Source organism: Amphiprion ocellaris, chromosome 16, assembly GCF_022539595.1.
Source record: "Amphiprion ocellaris isolate individual 3 ecotype Okinawa chromosome 16, ASM2253959v1, whole genome shotgun sequence".
Taxonomy (NCBI): Eukaryota; Metazoa; Chordata; class Actinopteri; family Pomacentridae; genus Amphiprion; species Amphiprion ocellaris.
This window is the reverse complement of record NC_072781.1, coordinates 11,210,249-11,230,344: the sequence shown is the minus strand read 5'-3', so window position 1 is coordinate 11,230,344 and position 20,096 is coordinate 11,210,249. Positions and strand designations below refer to the sequence as shown.

Genomic DNA, 20,096 nt, shown 5'->3' with positions numbered 1-20,096 from the left:
GTGTGCATCTGTTGGCGTGCCTTTGTGTGTTGCGGAAAGAGTGGGGTCTGGATATTGTCAAGCTGTCTATCTGATAGAAAAGCCAGTTCTGTGAAGCAGAGAAGGCGGCAGCATCAGTCAGCGCTATGCCTCATTTCTGCAGCTCTGCATATTCCCTCAAACACTGAGGTACACATACGTCTACGTACACCGGGCCTGTGCGCGCTCACACAAACAGTGTTTGCTGGTTTACATACCACCCACATGAACCAGACACTCATTTGAAGTTTCCAGTGAAATCCCACTTTCCTCTGTTTTCGCAGCTTCGGTGAGTTACACTCGGCCGATAAAACAGGTGTATTTTTACATGACAGCCTCTGCTAAGGCAGCATTAAAGTGTGATTTGTTTCACTTTGAAGCTGCAAGAGTCACTTTCATAATGTTATTTATCCTTACTAAATAAGGGAATTCAGAGTGGTGTTTGGTATTATGAAACAGAGCTCCTTTGGGGAGGCTTGAAGAGTTTTCCTGCATTCAAGATGGATTTACTTATATCTTAAAGTTATGAAAAGCAGGTCAGAGAAGAGGAAGACATATTGTACAAATGAATAATGTAATGTTATGAATATTTTCGGTAATATAAGAAAGGCAGGTAGACTAGTGATTTAACCTGGCAGTTGACTATCAGCTGCTTCAGTATACTAACATGTCAAACATTCACATTTAATTTCTCAATGTAGAAATTTGAAGCATCTTTTTTCCTTTTTTTTCCCCCTTTTGTTTTACCTTGTAATAAAGTAAGCTCTAAGTGGTTTCTTCCTTGATTTACTGTGAAATGTGTACCTGATTTGTACATTGCTTTGGACCAAAGTGCAAAAACAATGTGCCAAATGAATAACTGAATGCTCAAACTAATATGTAAGGATTTTCTAATCAAGAGTTGGTAATTACAACAGAAATGAAAGTATTTCAAATAAAAGGATTTTATAAAGGTACAGTCATACAGTACTTTTGCTTGTCAGTTGATAGACTGGTCTCCATTTACGAGGAGGCTTTGTCACCTTAAACCAGCTCTGGTGGTTCAAAAGAGAACTGCATAATTATGTTTCAGTTTGATTTTCAATTGTTTAGATGCTTCAAAAGTAGGTTTTGTGCAAAATGAATAAATAAATAACATCACAAAACACAGAAATGTTCCATTCCTATACTGTGCTTGTGGTTGGAATGTACCTTTAGTGCGAACGGGGGGCATACAACCTTGTTATTCAATATAAGACATCTGATCATGCAATAATTTAGCAGCTATACATTTAAGCAGTAATAAAATGCTATAGACAATACATTACCTATAACATCGTGCTGATAATGTTGTCTTTACTTTCATGTCTTCATCCATTCATATGAGGATTTGCATCATTACACAAACACACCCACACGCACATTCAAAAAGGCATTTGAAGGCCATTAGTCTGTTTAATCAGAACAACAAACTCTTGAAATGCTCCCAAAGTATTGTAGTCAACAAAATAATCAGGCTTGCTACATACAGAGACAAACAGAGAGATCAATTATCCATCTATAAAGCAATTGTAAAAATATTGACGGTGAAAGTTTCAAATCTATTTTCTTTTTGATTCATTTTGATGGCACAAATTACACAAAGAACAGCAAAACATTGCACAGACCTGCATTCTCCCTCTTTGGAGAGAAGATGGCAAGCACAGAAAAAAATAAATGTTTTCGATCTCTGGTTTCAGTCAATAATGAAATATCATGAGTTGTGTTCCAAATACAGCTTAAAACCATGGCAAATGTCAATTTGAATGTTTGGTCCTGTCACAATCAGTCTGCAGAATACAACCACACACAAACATCCTGATAAACACACGTACATGCACATGCACACAAAAAGACTTGAGCTGAATTCTGGCTTGCTTTAAAAGCTAAATCAAAACCGAATCCCCAAGAGACTTGTGTAGACAAGGGAGAAGGCTGTTTAGAGAAATTAATTGTGAGTCTTTTTTCCTGTTTATGGATACAATGTGTTTTTCCATGTCAAAAGTTGCACATGTTGCACTCAAGTTGCAGAGCTCTTAAAATGCAATCTAAGCGTCCACACTGCTCACGACCACGATCTCAAAACACACATCAAAATACAAACTTAGGACACTTGACTCTGACTAAAAACAAACAAACAAAAAAAAAAAACAAAGATTATGGGGCAAAAAGAAATGTGTATGACATTACATCATGTTGATTATAGTATCCTCGTGTATGAGATGTTTGCAACCTTCTTACACTGGCCTTAAGTGTGCAGTGAAACACACTGAGTGATGAGGAAAGCACAGTGGAATGGCTGCTTTGAGACTGTTCATCCATCAACTGTTCTTTACATGCTGCAGACAATTGCTGATGACAGTATTTAAGGTTTTACCAGATGGACCAAAAGTAATCTAACATTTATACTTAACACACATCATGTGCGGCTACAGACGACCAGCAAGGTCAGGCATTAAAAAAAAGAAAATTCAAAGTAAACTGACAAAATATTCTGAAAAAACCCCAAACGCGATGCATTTATCCTCAGCGAATCCATTATGGCTTCAATTTTTCTTTTCTCCACCAGCTCCAGCGGTTCTTCTTGCAACTCCCTGCCTTCTGTTTCTCATTGGACCAGTTCCTCCATTAACCAGATCCTCTGAGGCCGCAGAGCGAGATACTGTGACTGAATCAAGGTCACCTCGAGACTGTCATTTCCGATTCGCAATCATTTCAACAGATAGTCAAAAGTTGAGGAACAGCTATCGATGCAGTTTGATCGTTCAGCCGTATCGGTCAAAGCCAGACCGGTGTACTGTTACGGCCGCCGTACAGAAAGTGATTAAATGCGGTGTTTTGCTATGTTCGCATGTTGTATCTGCAGCTTATCCTGATGTTAACTTGACACTGCATGTTAGGGTTGCGCAGAGGGAGAAATGTGGTTCCAATATACTGCTGTGAGTCTGTGCTGGTCCGCCAGCATGTTGCGCAGAACCCAACGCCTCCGTGTTTACACACACACACATCTCCACATGGACTCCTCTTTCATACAGGGTGGCTTAACTCCAGCACAACCATTCAGGTCAAACCACTTCTGTATTTTGGAAGAATGCGAGATATGCGGTGGGCACCTGTTTTCAATTCCGTTAGTGGAGGGGGACCGAAATGTGTGTGTCTACGAGCGCGTGGAAACCAGAATGTGAGAGAGAGATTACCTCAATCTGTGAATTTGCTGTGACTAGACCTGCGTGTGGCCCCCTTCTTTGTACCCTGTGTTCGGAGATGCAGAGCAAGCCGACGGGGCTGGTGAGTAAGATGAGTGGCATGTTAACATACGCTCTTCTCGATGTAAAGTACATCCACTCTGTGCTGGTGTGTGTGTGTGTGTGTGTGTGTGTGTGTGTGTGTGTGTGCTCTCCAGTTTAGGCAATGGGCTGCAGCAGACAACATATCAAACACAGAGAAGTAGACAAAATAACATCAACTGTCTTTTATTGGCTTCGGGCCATGTAACTCAAACCATTTGCTGGGGGAAAAGGGTGTGAGGGAAAAGTGCATGGGGTGTGAGTGGTTTTCACATCTGTTTGGCAATGGTCACTGTCTATCACTCCCTAATGGGAAAAGTAAGTTTTTTTAGACACTAATGACCTCATTATGTTTGGCTTGTAAAAGAACAAGGTGTGTGGAAGGATTCTTTTACTGACATGAGGAATACCATCATGTCTCTTCTCTTTGTTTGCACTATGGAGCAACCTATAAACCACAACCAAACCCAACCAAAGGAGCGGGAATTAGTAGCTGTAACCATGAGCCAAAACTGCTTATGAATGATCTCTTTACTACAAAATGACAGGCTGTTTGGTGACTTGTGAATCACACTGAAGGTTCACTTCTGTCAGGTAAAGATGTTTCCGATGGTCACTACAATCTGGAGCTTCTTTCACTCTGTGGTCACTGCAGTCTCAACCAAAATTCCAGCAGTTACACCGGTTCACATTGCAAAATACATATTAGCATCTCAATAGAGGCCATAAAATTTTGCCGAATGCCTTTGTTTTGTTTCTTTGGTTTCTTCTTTTCACTAAAGACTCATGCTGGAGGTGTGGAGGAGCCATAAACCATAAGACTTTCATCTAGAAGTCTAGGGTTTGCATTTTCACTCACTGTTTACTTTCATTTTCAGTAGAAGTTTCCAGCCATTTATGCTACAAATATACTTGGTTAAGTTCAGGCATCAAAGCTGCATAGCTAGATTTATGAAAAGATCATGATTTGTACACCTGAGCAAACGCTTCTTCTCGATGCAATACGTTATTCTCTTGGAAAACCTTCAGTTCTGTCATTCATTTAGATGTCACAACCCTCACCCTCAACATTGTTCCAGACCATGCACACCATCCAACAGGACTCCCTGGACAATGTGTCCAACCACACTGCAAAAACTACTCAGGAATGGCTCAAAGAACACGACAAAGATCCCAAAGTGTTCACCTCCCCTCCAACCTCCACAGATACCAATGTGATGAAGCAACCCTGCAATGCTCCAGAACAAGCCCAATTCATGGAGGCCCCACCTGAAAACCCACAGGACCCAGAGGTTCAGCTGCCAATGGCCTAGTGCCAGACACCTCAGGACAGCCTCAGAGGTCATGTGTCTATTCCCAGGCAGGTCGGAGAGAGACCTACACGATATTAACTAGGTGTAAATGTTGTGACTGATCAGTGTACACTGCTATTGAAGACATAAGCTCACAATCCTACAGCTGTTGTGAAACTAATACATTTTGTGCTGTGGCTCAGCACAGGTATGACACTTTTTTCACCCTTCAAACTCCCAGCCCTCACAGTCAAAGTGAAACCACAAAAGTCCACCCTTTGTCAACAATGATGAAGTGATTTTGACACTGTCCTTACATCATCTTATTACTAAAAGCTCTAAAGGCAGGTAATAAAATGTCTTGTGCTCTTTTAGAAGCGAAGCCTCTGAGTAGATGAGTCATACATAACCATCCATACGGAGGCCAACAAAAGGTTCCTGATACAACCACCACTACAGGGCCCAGTGATGATAGCTAGACTCTTCTCTGTGGTTAACCGCTGGTGGAACAAGTTACCAAACTCTGTTCAACCTGCAGATTCCCTTTCAGTCTCTAAGAAAAGACTAAAGATCAAGCTCTTCACTGAACACTTTTGCACTTGACAGGCTGCAAAAATACAAAAAATGTAAAAAATCCTACTACCTCCCACACTGCCTGTAGGCACCATGGTCATAACACACTTGAACTTGTTTTATGGCACTTATCTGGATTGTTTTCTCCTGACTAGATCTTTGCTTGTGTTGTATCTACTCTCAGATGTATGTCACTTTGGAAAAAAATGTCTGCTAAATGAAACTGTAGAATATGATTGTCAAGTAAACATTAAATGTGTATATTAAGGAAAAACAAAGACTTATTTTGTACTGTACAAGTATTACATCAACACCTAAAAAAAACAATTCTTTTGACTTCTTTAGACCACTAAAATAATCTTACTGCTATTCAAAGATTAGTACAGTTACTGTCATCCAAGACCTGAAATGCAAACTATATCTTATTGTCTCTTCTGTAACTGTTTGGACAGACAGTATATTGTGTGCAGATATGTTGACAAATAAGAACTAAACCCTCTCGTCTGCAAAATGACATTAGCTTCTTTAGCAGGTCGAGATGCAACACCAGCCTGAAGACTGTAAAAGTCATTATCTATGAGGCTGATGTGAATTCTTGTTTAAAGACTGTGGCTCTTGTTGAATCATGTCACCCCCTGCTGTTAGTGTCTCTGTCAGCCAGTTAGTGAAACACTTACATTATGACGCATACATGCATCTACAAGTCAGCAAGCAAAATGAATATTTTTTTTATTTTTAAAAGCCTCTTTGGCTCCTGTTGTCCTGTGTACTGGAGAATATATACCATGCAGTTGAATTTTAGTAGGCTGTTAATAGTAAAGCCTATTTTTAACAATATAAACAATATAAAGTAAAAACTGTCCAGTAGATTGGGTTTGAACATAATTTCTTTTAGCAGTTTTGCATTTGTAGTGTCTTTTTTCAACACCTCTGATAACCATGTCAGACATTAAAGTTGCTTTTTCTGAAGGCAGAGCAGTTAAAGAAAGGGGCAGGAGCGCCATACCTGACATTTTTACTACCAGAGATTAGTAACAGTGTCACCTCTGAGGATGGAGGTTGTAAAGCTCCCAGCTCTTATCTAGTTAACCATCCCGTCACACACCTCTGCTGATGCTGTAATTGAGCACTGAATGCTCTGTAATTGCAGAGGAACAAGACTCCTGTACACCGATAGGGTGAAATCAGAGGGAGACTAGCCCAAGGCTGCGTTGCCCTGAACCATCAAAGGATTTAGAGCAATTTCTGCAGGCCGTCGCACAAAACACCTGCAAACACAGCGCAGATCGCTGATTACTCAACTCCTTAACAAATGCCTCTTGTAACACCTTGAAATTCATCATGTTCAACAGTCACATGGCTGGCAAACCAAGGGCAAACAAAACATTTGTTGGGGTATACAGGATATCTGCTGCAGTCCCACTTCAAGAAGGCCATCTTTGATCCCAGGCCATGTGATGAATGAGGGTTATGAAGACCAGATCCCAATGCAAACACACAGTATCCCAGACTCCCTTTCACTGCTAGAATAATCACCTTAATCACAGCAATCATCCTGCACTTGCAAACTATATCCACACACATTACTTATGCTTCAGTTAAACTAGATACTCTGTCTTCAGCTGAACATGCAGAGCCAGATTAAACAGTTACAGAATGACAACCTCCCATTTCAACAGTTTTATAGGTAATTATACATTTATGATACCAGATGATGGGAAAAATTACAAAATGTTTCTAAGAATTCTGCTATGTAAGAATCCTATGGCGCACACTGACTATATAATCCAGTTTTTATTTTGCAATTCAGAAATAATCACTGATAATTATCCTAATTAAATATAATTGAATAAAACATGGAATAGTATTTTATAAATTATAAAAATGGACACACATTTGCCAGTAATTTTAAGCCAGCGACTTTTTTTTTCTACAGGACCCAACCAGATTTTCGTGTTTCATATTAAACCGTTTAATGTGTAACAAATTTGAAATTCACATTTTTCTGATGTGACTACATGTAATAAATCCTTGTAAAACTTTAACTACCAGCACGAAACCACTAGCTTAGCTCAGTTTAGAAAGATCAGAGCAACAAAAGGCATTAAAATGGCTTTAAACTGTAAATGTACGTGATGCACATGCTTGATTCTTGTTGCGGTGAAATGATGTGGTGCTGCATCAACGGAGCTCATGTGAAAAAAGAAAGTTCCCATTTGGGTTTCTGCAGCAACCCGTTAAGACTAAATATGATGGATATTCCTGCCAGATGTTCACGGAGAAGGAGAATTTTTCCAACCATTCACCTTAACAGTTACCTCCCAAAGTCCCAAACCGTCTTCTGATCAGTCACAGTTTCCTAGTCGTGTCTGTTAAGCTCCTAAAAGCTGCATTAGAATAAGAATTTCAGCCTTTTACTACATATTTTTCCACTCTATTTGTGCTTTCCATCCCAAATGAAGATGTGTTGGCAGAGGCTCGCATGCGAGTGAGATTTGGATTAGTTTTATTATGATGTTTTGGTCAATTAGAGTGTTTAGACGTTTGATGTGAGGTTTGAAGAAATGACATTCTGCTTTAGTGCTTTAACACTTGCGGGTGTGCTTTCAACTGACGCAAAAAGAAAACAAAAAAAAAACAGATTGTGCGATAAAATGTTTGAAATCAATCACACGCAGATTTTTCCATCCTCCAAATAAAAAGCATTTCATTTACACCCACAGCAGGAAACCTCAAAGAATACACCGATCTGTCAAGCCATTACTGTGAGCTCATACATCAATATAAACACTTTTACTATTTATTTGTGTGAGTGATTTCATTTGCACCATTTAGGCAGTATTTACACAGCATCCAATGGAAATTAATCAAAGTAAAGCACAGAAAAAAAAAAAAAAGTAAGCTCACAACATTTTTACAACTTCTCCCCAAGATGTTTGTAGGGATATAATGCAAAACATCACTTGGATATACATGAATAATAACACACACAGTCAGTTTTAATTTGCAGTAAATGGATCATAATAATTAGGACTATCTGAAACATGAACTGTGTGACTGCATCCAAATCTGCAGACTAGAAGCAAAGCACGGACATTTAGCAATATTGCAAGTGGCACCAGGGTCTGGGTGTTTTAAGCCAGTGTAGAGAAATCGGTTGAGATGCTCAGGTTTGGGTTTAAAAAAATGCTTCATGTTAGGAGGATGAGAACTTCAGAGGAGGAAAAATCTCCTGTGCTGTCTTCAATTTCAAATGCTGAGGACAGCTGTATTCCATTTGTTTACAGCACAAGCAACACATGCAAAATCCGCTGACCACACTCTGAGTTTTATCATTTCATATACAAATCTTTATGAAGACCATGTATAAAACAGAACTATATTTGCTTTAATGTTCATCCTGGACAAATAAAAGCAACTGACTTTTTATTCCATCGCGGAGATGCTCTTGTTCAGCAGTTTGCTTCATGATCTAAATCGTAGTTTCCAAATTCTAACTTGTGAAATGCATTATGTGTATATAATAAGGATGATTAATGGCAATTTAAAAACCAAGAAAAAAGCAGTGGAGTTCAGTTGTCCAACAGTATGTCAAAATCACCTGCAGCATTACTTCAGCGTTGACATGCTGATGGCAGTGTGAATGTGCGGGAGTTTTCACTGGTTCTCTGGACGTGCAGCAAAGGATCTTGAAGGCAGTGGACTTCGACAAGGGGAGATGGAGTAATGCAAAGCCTGGCTGTTAGTGCTGCTAGTGGGCCATGCTGGCTCAATCAAACCCCGACTTTCCCACTCTGCCAGGGAAAGGACCGGGCCAAGCCCAAGCCAGCGAAGACATCTGCTGCTGGTTAGAGGTGTCGGCTCCTGCCATTCACAGCGAAAAGTTCAATACCTCTGAAAAAGATTTCATTTGGCTTCTTCTTGCTTGGGCCACTGCAAGCAGTCCTCGACGCTCCCTGAGGGGATGCTACTCTGAGAAAAATACCACCGAAAATTCAATTCCACTATTCCTTTCCGTGCTGCACTCCTAACCAAAGCAAATTTCATTACACACTTATGAACTCATAAAATTCCTTCAATAACACAACGCTTTGACCCACAGACTAGAGTTCCTTCAAATCAAACGGCTTCAAAATAAAAAGGCCTTGAGGGCAACTGAGAAGTAAAATGCTTCAATGCATGACACCCAGTCATGAGTCTGGTCCAAGTTATTTTTTCCATCCTTTTCCTTGCTTTTTTACACTTCTATCTTTATTCCTTTACAGCACATTAACAGTTGCATATTACGGTTAAAACACTGAGTAAATATGTGTCTTAAATGTGTTGGACTCTTTAGGTGATGAAAGACCATAAAATAGCTAACATATTTTCCCTGTCATCTTGCAGCCATCCATCAGCTGGCATCTAATAAAATCCCCAAATAAAAACCCAAGGCTTCAATTACTGGGTACTTAAGCCAATTAACAAAAACTGAAACAAAGAGAAACTTTGGCAAATGAGAAAGAAAACAATTTGGTCACACATCTAACATTAAGCTTCCATTACACCTCTAATGAGCCAATAAACTTTTTAGAGGTGACTGATCTTAGGTTGTAGCCAAAACACTATCTGTTGTTGGTCTCTGTAAAAGTAGGTTACCGTCCTAACAGCCAAGACTAAACTGGCTTCCATATGTGTCCCTCCAACTTTAAAAAAAAAAAAAGATTTACAAACAAACAAAAACCCAGACTCTGACAGAGATGTGGGTTCTGACTAAAAGACTTAAAGATTCAAAGTTCAATCTGACCAAAACACACAGCCCATAATGCTTCTTTCAGCACAATTTGAAAGAGCTTTTCTCCTAAAAAAAAGTGTAAACAAAAAGCCACACTGTAGTCCATTACTATCTAAAGCTATTCAGTAATCAGTACCTTTCACAACAGAAATGCAAAAAAATAAAAAATCTAAAAAAAAACGCTGCTCTAAAGTCGGTTTCCTTTGCAGACTTTGCATTTCAGCTGTTTCCTGGAACTCTGGATTATGTTGTTTGGACACCAGAGTTGTTTGTTATTTGGCTGTTTGTTTGACCAAGTCTGCAGTGAATCATTGTTTTGGAAGGTAGCTGGGCACCTGTAGGGTGGCCGTTTTCTACAAAACAGGATATCGGGCAGCTTGCCTGCTTTTATATTCTCAAATGCGTTAATTAGAGGGTTTGATTTGGGGGGTGAGCAGGCAAAACAGCTCATGCTAATAAGGCTTTAAGGTAATTAAACTTCCAGCTTCTACCCCACGAGTATGGAGGACTAAAAGTGCCAAAATTAAATAAATAAATACATCATTAAATAATTAATTAAATATGTCATTAATTAATTAAAATTGGAATTAAATATTTCATTAATTAATTAAAATTGGAATTAAATATGTCATTAATTAATTAAAATTGGAATTAAATACTTAAATGTGTTATTAAATAAATATATCATTAAATAATTAAATATGTCATTAATTAGTTAAAATTGGAATTAAATATGTCATTAATTAATTAAAATTGGAATTAAATACATAAATGTGTTATTAAATATGTCATTAATTTATTAAAATAACAATTATTTTAAGTAAAAAACATATTTCATTATTTCACGATTTAATTAATTATTTCATGGTCCTTGTGTTGCAGTGGATCATGAATTAATTTTATCTGTCAACCTCGCCCGTCAAAGTCCGTGGGCGGGACTAACGTGAATCTAGTCTAATCCACTGCTTTTGTCTGCCTTGAAACCGGAAGTAGAAGTCTTTCTAAACATGGAGGCTGTGTAGAGGGAGAGTCGCTGTGAACTTTCTAGAGAGTTGGTGAGAGATATTTTAGACCTTGCAGAGTATGTGGAAGCAGGACCTGCTTACCGCGAGCATGTAGCGTGTAAAGCAGAGGAATTTATTGACGTTGTTGAAGTTATTTCCGCACTTTCCGACCAAGATGTTGACCGTAGAGTGACTGCAAATTTAGAGGAAGTACTCCGCCGGTTTTCTGGTACCAGGGTGCAACAGGAGCACACACAGGGACCAGGGCGTTTGGCATACCGAGGGAAGTTCTGGAACATCACGTTCTTTGTGGATTACCAGCCTGTCAAATTGCAGCGATGCTCGGAGTGTCGAGCGCTTTTCCTTTAGGACCTACTCGGCGCGGCACGGCTCCGCTCGTCTTTGTTTAGCCGCGATTCCACAAGCATCTACTCGGCACGGTACGGCTCGTCTCATCTTTGTTTGCGAGCGTTTCCATACGGACTAATTTTCAGCACCTTCTCGGCTGAGGTTCCCAGCGAGCTGAGATGAGCCGATAATGTGGCGTTTACATAGTGCAGGCCACTGATTGGACAGGGAGTGACGACACAGAGCAACTTCAGCACGAAAACAAAATCCTGCATTAAAAAATGACTGTAAACAGCGACGGTGTGCATTGCTCTTCACGAAACTCTCTGTTCTTCATAATTTTAATGTGACAGCCAGACCTGTACCGTGGGTGAATGAAGAGGTCGAGACTTTGTCTTTGGTGGCGGACCAAAGAATACAGAGAGAGCTGGACGGAGAAAGTTTATCAGGAGGTCTCTGAGCGGATGGCCGCTCACATATACAGTAGACTGTATATAAAGAGGACAGAAGCAGTGTAGGGAGAAGCTGAAAAAGCTCAAAAGTGACTATCGGTCCACCCAGGACCACAACGGCCGGCGTGGGTCAACCAGGAGGTGTTGGAAGAGGTTTAATGGAAGCTATTTAATGTCACCGCACCGGCGAGCAACAGGAGGGAGACACAGCCGCTGCATTGTTGGAGACGTTCGAGGACGGTGAGTGTTTTGTGACTTCAAGAAACTTATACATCATTTATTCCATTGGTGGCAAGCTTCTTTTAAGCAAACAAGTATTTTTAGAAAGTAACGTCGTTGTCTCCTATAGCAGACAATAAGATAGCTAGTTAGCCATCGGCGCTAGCTAGTTAGCCATCGGCGCTAACTCCGTGCTCTGCTTGTATTTCGTGCTGCTGTTTCTAACGTTTAGCTCTCAGAAGCTAATACTTCAGTCAGCATGCCGTGTTTTTCTTGTACTTAGACTGAGTGTTTATTTCTGTTCAAGAATCCCTTTCCACATGCGAAGCCTACTCCACCTCCGTCGCGGAGCCCCCGGCTGCCCTGTCTCCTCTCCAGCACTAGCTCGGACACCGACACCAGCACGTCACAGCAACGTCTTATCACCGGTAAGACACGGTAAACAGAGAGCATGGTTGATTTTCGTATTATTATTACTACAGGTGTAAATGCCTGCAAGCATGATCAGAACAACGAGACCAATGACCAAGAATTGAGGCAGGTGTAAATGCAAACTGTGCAGCAGCCAGCTCAGGAACGCCTGATGAAAGCTACATGTAGCTACAGTGACACATAAACAGAACACATGCAGCTGCATTTATTTTCCATTGATTTAACAAGTAAGTCACTCTAATTAATTTACGTTCTGGTGCGGTGTAGTATTGCAACCATTCTTCTTATAGTCACTAGGTAGCTGTGAAACTGAATGAAAATATACATAAAAATGAGAAAACACAGCTCTTCTTAGCAACTCCAAAATGTGCACAGGATGAAATGAAGTTCACACCACGTTGTTTTTGTTTGTGGTGGAGCAGTTACTGCTTGTGCTTTGGTTAAAGCGAAGAGTGCCAGAAGTTTATTAAAGTATCAAAGACATGATCATGATTGAAAATGGATGGACGGGTGGCTAAACACATCACATCATAGCTGTGGAGTCCTTCCAGCTCCTGGGGACTACAATCTCTCAGGACCTCCTGAAAAAGGCTCAGCAGAGGATGTATTTCCTACAACAGCTGAGGAGACATGGCCTGCCACATGAGCTGTTGATCCAGTTCTACACTGCAGTCATCCGATCTGTCCTGTGCACCTCTGGATCAACCACACAGCAGGACAGAAACAGACTACAGCCCATAGTACGGACTGCAGAAAACATCATCAGAGACCCCACTCACCCTGGACATTTGGACTATAGTGCCCTGTACACAAAAATCGCCACTACTGTGTTTATAGCAATTACCATTTTGCTAATGTGTTCATACATTCCAGTCTAGCTGTACATTTCTGTTTATATTGTGTTCTATTTTACTACTATTTCTTTTTCCTCCCTGTTCCTCTTTCTATTGTTTATTTTTTATTATTCTCTTCCATATTCCTAGGATGACACCAACAGCCGAAACCAAATTCTGTGTATATTGTGTACTTACTTGGCCATTAAAGCTGACTCTGATCACTTTTCTGTCTTTGGTCTAGGCAAGAGGAAAGGGGGCCACAGAAAATTGGACCTTCCTAGCGTACTTGTGGAGATGCAGGCTGAGGAGGAGTGGAGTCATGCCCAGCATGATGAGAACATCTGGTTGCTCCTCAGCGAGGCAAGAGAGAATGAAGCTGGCCCAGAATACTGCCTTCAACCAGTCATTCCTGGGTGTGCTGGGGCAGCTGGGGTAGCTGGGTAGGCAGTGGGCAGCCGGCGAGTGTGAGCGAGTCCACCTCCCATAGACTTGAGATTTACAAGTGCTGGTCATATAATTAGAATATCACGAAAAAGCTTGTCTTTTGGACAACTGTCAGGTCAGTAGTCTTCCCCATGATTGTGTAGCCTACAGAACTAGGCTGAGAGACCATTTAAAGGCCTTTGCAGGTGTTTTGAGTTAATTAGCTGATTAGAGGTGTCTTCAATATTGAACCTTTCTACAATATTCTAATTTTCAGAGATACCAAATTTGAGATTTTTGTTAGTATTCAGGTATAATCATCAAAGTTAAGAGAAATAAACATTTGAAATATATCAGTCTCTGTGTAATGAATGAGTATAATATACAAGTTTCACTTTTTGAATGGAATTACTGAAATAATGAACAACTTTTTTCATGATATTCTAATTATATGACCAGCACCTGTAGTTGTATATAGTTTTACTTTTAGCCCTCCACTGTAGGAGAGGCCCACCACAGTTTGTACTTTGCACATTGTAAATAGTTTTGATTTTGCTGCTGACTAATAAACTATTTTGTGACTTATGTGATTGCATCATAACTTTTCATTTTGTCTGTTAAGACACTGGTAGGAAAAGAGTCAACAGTCTGAACCAAACAATTCTATATTCCCTAATAATGTATTTGTGTTTAATGGGATTTAACATGTTTTAACACAAACTCCTTTATGGTTCATAATTCTGGTGACTGAATTACACCAAAGCAATACTGATTTATCAAACTGGAATTTTCTTAAAACAGCTGTTTTAATGTTTTGGCGTTTAATTTTTTATTTAATCTTGCTAACCTTCACAAACAAACAATAGCATAGACACATCTACAAAAGTTTATTGTCAGAATTGCATTAAAGAAAACAATAGCGGTCCGGGGACAGAAAAACAGAAGTATAACAAGAAGAATAACTTTGCATGACACGTAGTGCATCAGTGCATCCTGTACATCTCTGTCCTCCTCCTCTACACCTTGTGCTACTGCAGGCTCATGTGCTGCTGCTTCAGGTAAATCCCATGAAGTCTCATCAGAGAGCATCTGAAACACATACACAGCATACATAGTTTAATACCTAATAGCGATAAACTGCAGCCATTACAGGGTCGTTCACAGGACTGATACACGATAGCTAGCGAACTAGCATTAGCTTACCCTCATATGTCGTCTAGTTCATATCCTCTTGTCTTCAGCTTGATACTGCTGTATCGCCTCCCAAACTCTCCTGTGTGTCTCCTGAGTGTTTCGACTCGCCGCTCTCAGCTTTCTCCGACTCTTCTGTTACTCTGAATCTGACAGAAAGCCACAGACCGAGCAGCAGGTGTACTATCGCCTCCATGTACATTGTTGCATTGCGTTTGTGTCGCACAAAAATGACGGTAAGGGACTTTCGGGCCACCGTGCTATGACGACTCAACCCACGATGAGGTGGTACTCAATGTAATGGAAAAACAACTAAACCGAGACGAGCCGTGGCGCGCCGAGTAGATGCTAAAGGAAATGCTAAAGGAAAATTTGTCTTGCACCGCATGTATCAACATTTGGGAAAGAGGACCGAGTCTTTAGCGGTTGCTAATAAAGTTTTGTTTTATTGAGTATCCAAACCAACGTAGAGGTGAATAGCGCCACCCAGTGTATCGGAATGTGTTCACAAGCTCTGCGTCAATCCATTATCTGGAATCGATTTGCCTTGACTTGATGTGCAGGGTAACCAATCAGGTGTTAGGATCCGCCCACCGACTTTGACGGGCGAGGTTGACAGATAAAATAAATTCATGATCCACTGCAACGCAAGGACCATGAAATAATTAATTAAATAGTGAAATAATGAAATATGTTTTTTACTTAAAATAATTGTTATTTTAATAAATTAATGACATATTTAATAACACATTTATGTATTTAATTCCAATTTTAATTAATTAATGACATATTTAATGCCAATTTTAATTAATTAATGACATATTTAATGCCAATTTTAATTAATTAATGACATATTTAATTATTTAATGATATATTTATTTAATAACACATTTAAGTATTTCATTCCAATTTTAATTAATTAATGAAATATTTAATTCCAATTTTAATTAATTAATGAAATATTTAATTCCAATTTTAATTAATTAATGACATATTTAATTAATTATTTAATGATGTATTTATTTATTTAATTTTGGCACTTTTAGTCCTCCATACACGAGACGCTTTCTCACCAGTTAGCAATGTGCTTCCTCTGCATATTCATGTTGCACGTCAGGTTTTCAAGAGAACAAATGTGTCAGTTTGTTTAATTTGCCAAACTAACTACAAACTGCCTTCAGGTAAATGTCAGACAGAATAAATCAAGCTGATCGTGATTCATTTGAATGCAGGAGCACTGCATTATGGGCAGTGTTATTTACTACATTCCCAACCAACTGTTAACATTAAAACCAATGCAGAGTGCCAAGAAAGAAGCAGGTGTGGCAGGAGATGTTGCTTCAACACAACAGTTCACTGTGTCGTTCTCACAGTAAGCAGAGATGTAGCTACAGTGGAGGACGGCTGCTTTTGTCCTGTACTTGAGCTTAAGATTTGATAAAGAACACACAAGTTACAAGGCCACTCACTGCTGAGCCCGCTTTTTTTTCCATCTGGCTTCCATCTTCACTCCACTAATATTCTGTCTGAATGCACTGAATAAATATTTGTGATTATTTTTGGATATTTCAAGACCCTTTGGTTCCAGGGGAGACACAAGTGGACAACGTGTTTCGTGTTCATGTGTATCATTTTACCATTTTTCGTTTGTTTTTACAAGCAACAGACAGATGTTTTCAGAGCTCTTCAGACAGCATCTAACACACGAGATAATTAGGAAGTAGCTTCTTCACATATCCCTCTGAGGCGCGTACATGTTCCTGTTTCATGTGAGGGTCAGAGGTCGGGGCAGCCAGCAGCGACGCCTCAGGAGCAGGTAGAGCTTCAGTTTCGTTCCCAACCCTTCATCCCTTCAGGAAAAACATGCGTTCTCAATTATTGTGTTTTTGCGTCCTCGTTGATTTTCTCATAGAGGACAATGTCAGCGTTTTTTTTGCTTGCTCGTTTTTTTTTAAATACAGAGCTGTGTAGGGAATATTAGATAATGTTATGTTATTCATGTTTTTATCTCCTGAGACGTAAGTAGAGTAGCAAAGGTAGAGTAAGTTTAACTTTGAAATATGCACTTCTTATGCCACAGAAATAATACAAAATATGCGCTATTCTGTCTTCCATTTGTAAGAGGTAACTAGAAATTCATACAAGTTAATGGGCTGTAAAACATTTTTGGAAACAACTTCTTTTTATTATTAAAGATGTTGTCATAAGAACGCTTCCAATGTGTTTTTCGTGCTCTGAGGTTCTCGGGGAGTCAAACACTCGTGAAGCTACTGAACCCTGAGCATTTACAGGTTTGGTTAAGCTTGAAGGCACAGTTTTACACCACAAGGGCTGGCTGGATCGATGGATCTAAACTGCCAGAACTGGCTTGAGATGCTAGAGAGAGGACTGATAACGGTATTTTTTGCTTTCGTATGAGGGCAAGTATTTTGTTCCTTTCCTGCTTTCCTCTACTGTCTGTAGTTGTTATTTCATTTCTCACTCTTTCCATTTCCCCCTTTCCTTCCCTCCCTCTCGCCTCTCTTAATCTTGCTTTGTTCACTCGTGCTCTTGTTTTCTCATTTTGAGGACTGAGAGCTGTGCTGTGAATCTCCAGCTCAGCAGGACACCATGGAGTGATAGATGGCGTCTGACAAGGTCTAACACAATCCAAGCAGCCATATGCTCCATGTAGGAAAAAAAAGAAAACTAACCTAAAAAAAAGAGCAGAATTTAAAGAGAATTCACAAGTGGCCAGAAGGAAAACGTGCCAAACTCTTAGGCAAGCAACATTTTCTGAAGTTTACGGTAATATATGGGTGGCTTTAACACGTTGACATTAATGTCCCCGCGATTACCAAATGAACACTAGCTGGTATTTCCTCAGGCTGGCAAAACCCATGCATTGAACTAAAAAAAAAAAAGAAACAACTTATCCAAAACAAAATCAAACTATGATGGAAAACAAGAGAAGCTGCCATGTTGCATCCATCAAGATGAGGAAGAGATTACAGAGAAAAAAATTTAAGCTCTTTAAGCTCAGATGTGCATCATTAAAATACACTTTCGTACATTAGATAACATTATGACTCTTGCGAATCTAATTAATTGTTGCAAATTAGTATTGTATGAATATAATGTCAGTGAGACAGGGTTAAAATAAAAGCATTTGGAAAGCAGAGACACTACATTTGGTCAAGGAAAATAAAGAGCTGATGCTGTTTTGGTTGAAGTTCTATATCAACATGTATGTAGTATCAAATAATGTTCTTTTCTGAACTCCTCCTGATGATACAACACTGTGCTCTCACAAAGAAAAGGAGACGCTTTCCTGGACCGCACACACCCACACGTGCATGCCGAAACGCTGCAAACATTTGTGCGACGCTAATGAGTGTGTTGAATTCCAGCGTAAGTAGTTGAGAGGAGAAACATTAGCGTAACATTCTTAAACACCAGGTCAAATCACCTCCCTAAATAGTGGTTACAGCTTCCTCGCCCCCCACTAGCCCCAACTTCCAGTGCAACCTTTACACACAAAGAGTACATATGTGCAGACACACACACACACACACACACACACACACACACAGAGGACAATCTCATAAATAACAGATGACAGCCTGAGAGTTAAATTAAGGAAATAAAATGTGTCTCACTGGTAATGAAGGAGGCATGTTTCCCCTCAGGATAACGACTTCATCTGGGTGCATACGGACCTGACACATACACATGCAGATGACCACATACACGTTTCCAAGAGCTTTCCAGCCACAGGTCCATCTCTTTGGTACAGACTGGCTCAAAGCAGTCAAGAAACACGGTGCCCTGATTTGAAATCCGACACAAAACGTATGTTTTCTAGAGTTCTGAGGAAAAATGTGGAGGTTGGATGTCATGCCAAACAATCATAGGGGGAGGAAGGACTGCTTTCAAACATTTCCAATGCATCAGGCTATTAAAATGACATTCGTTTGCAGGTTGCTGGCACTTGTCTCAGGGCATATTGCAAACACATGGAATTACAAGTTGTGTCCATCCGTGATTTAAACTCTAGGTATTCTTTCGATCAAGGGAAAAAAGACACTTGTGAATCTGTGCAGGCCATGTGGAAAGAAAAAAAAGGAGTCAATATGGCAATCAGGAGTTTGTCATGCTGACATTACTTCACTGCTGATAACTGGAAACTGACAAAGAAAAGAATCTTTATAAAAAGCTTGTTAAAATCTCAGCCAAACACTTCAAGTATAAGGTCATGCAGTTTTATTTGCATTCATGGTCTGACAAAGCTGCTTTGTGTGAAGATGTGTCCCTGTGATAGACTGTAAAATACCTTCATGTGTGAAACTCTAGTGTTTACAGTGACGGGATGCAGGGCTTAACCCTGGATCAAGGCCTTTCTGTTGAGCAATCTAATCAACCAAGTCGTTTAGGGACCAGTAGTTATTAGAGGTAAGTGCAGCAAATCCATGAAAACTCTAACTTGCAATGGTTTACACCATTTGAATCATGAGGATTTGTGCGTTTAAAGGATGTCAAATCTCATGCAGCCAATACAACAGCAGAACTTTCACTCCATCAGTCAGTATTTGGATCTGTGAGTGTTGGTGATATAAAAATGTCTGTTTTTGACTTAAGCATTGGATTTGTTGAGCATCTGTCAGGTGGGTCGCTGTCAGTCACTAGCTTTGGTGTTCCATAAAACCACCACATGTTAAGATTTCAGCTTGTTCATGGCAGCACAGTCGTTCCTGGTCTGGTTCTGATTCGTCATCATAATCAAGTGCTCATTGTTGGCTGTATTTAATGTGACCCCCCAAAAAATTTGTCATTGAAACTCTAAACCAAGTCTGAATTTGAACCAGAATTCAAGCCAATTTGGCGCATATCACTTAACCTTCTGAGTTTCTGGGCCTTTTTTTTGCTTCTGTAACATTTTGTCTCACTGTGGGCTCAGTTTCACTGCAACATGAAGTCCTGCAGCTCTATGGAAACAGCACAACCATGGCTGGAAGTAGAGAGAACTCCAAAGTGTCTTGTGTGTGTAGTACAACAGATCTATGATGTCATAAATCATTTTAAATTTACGATTATTTATTTTAGAAAAATTTAAATAACCTGAAATCAACATGCACATATTCATGACCAACACTGGAAGAAACAGGGGGATCCACATACAATCTATATTTTATTATTTGCATTCTTAATTTGCCTCCATACTTGTCTCCAATCTGCTCTGTGAAAACACAG

General features: G+C 39.7%; 1 protein-coding gene and 1 long non-coding RNA gene across 3 annotated transcripts in view; both read right to left on the bottom strand.

The window, feature by feature from the left end:
• The window catches only part of hpse2 (heparanase 2), a 59,848-nt gene that overhangs the window by 28,514 nt on the left and 11,238 nt on the right, over positions 1 to 20,096 (bottom strand). The window lies entirely within an intron of this gene.
• LOC129350804 (uncharacterized) lies at positions 14,549 to 15,920 on the bottom strand. The gene is made up of 2 exons (XR_008604323.1): positions 14,880 to 15,920; positions 14,549 to 14,765 (listed from the first exon to the last, which is right to left on the bottom strand). It is a non-coding gene; the product is annotated as an uncharacterized LOC129350804 (long non-coding RNA).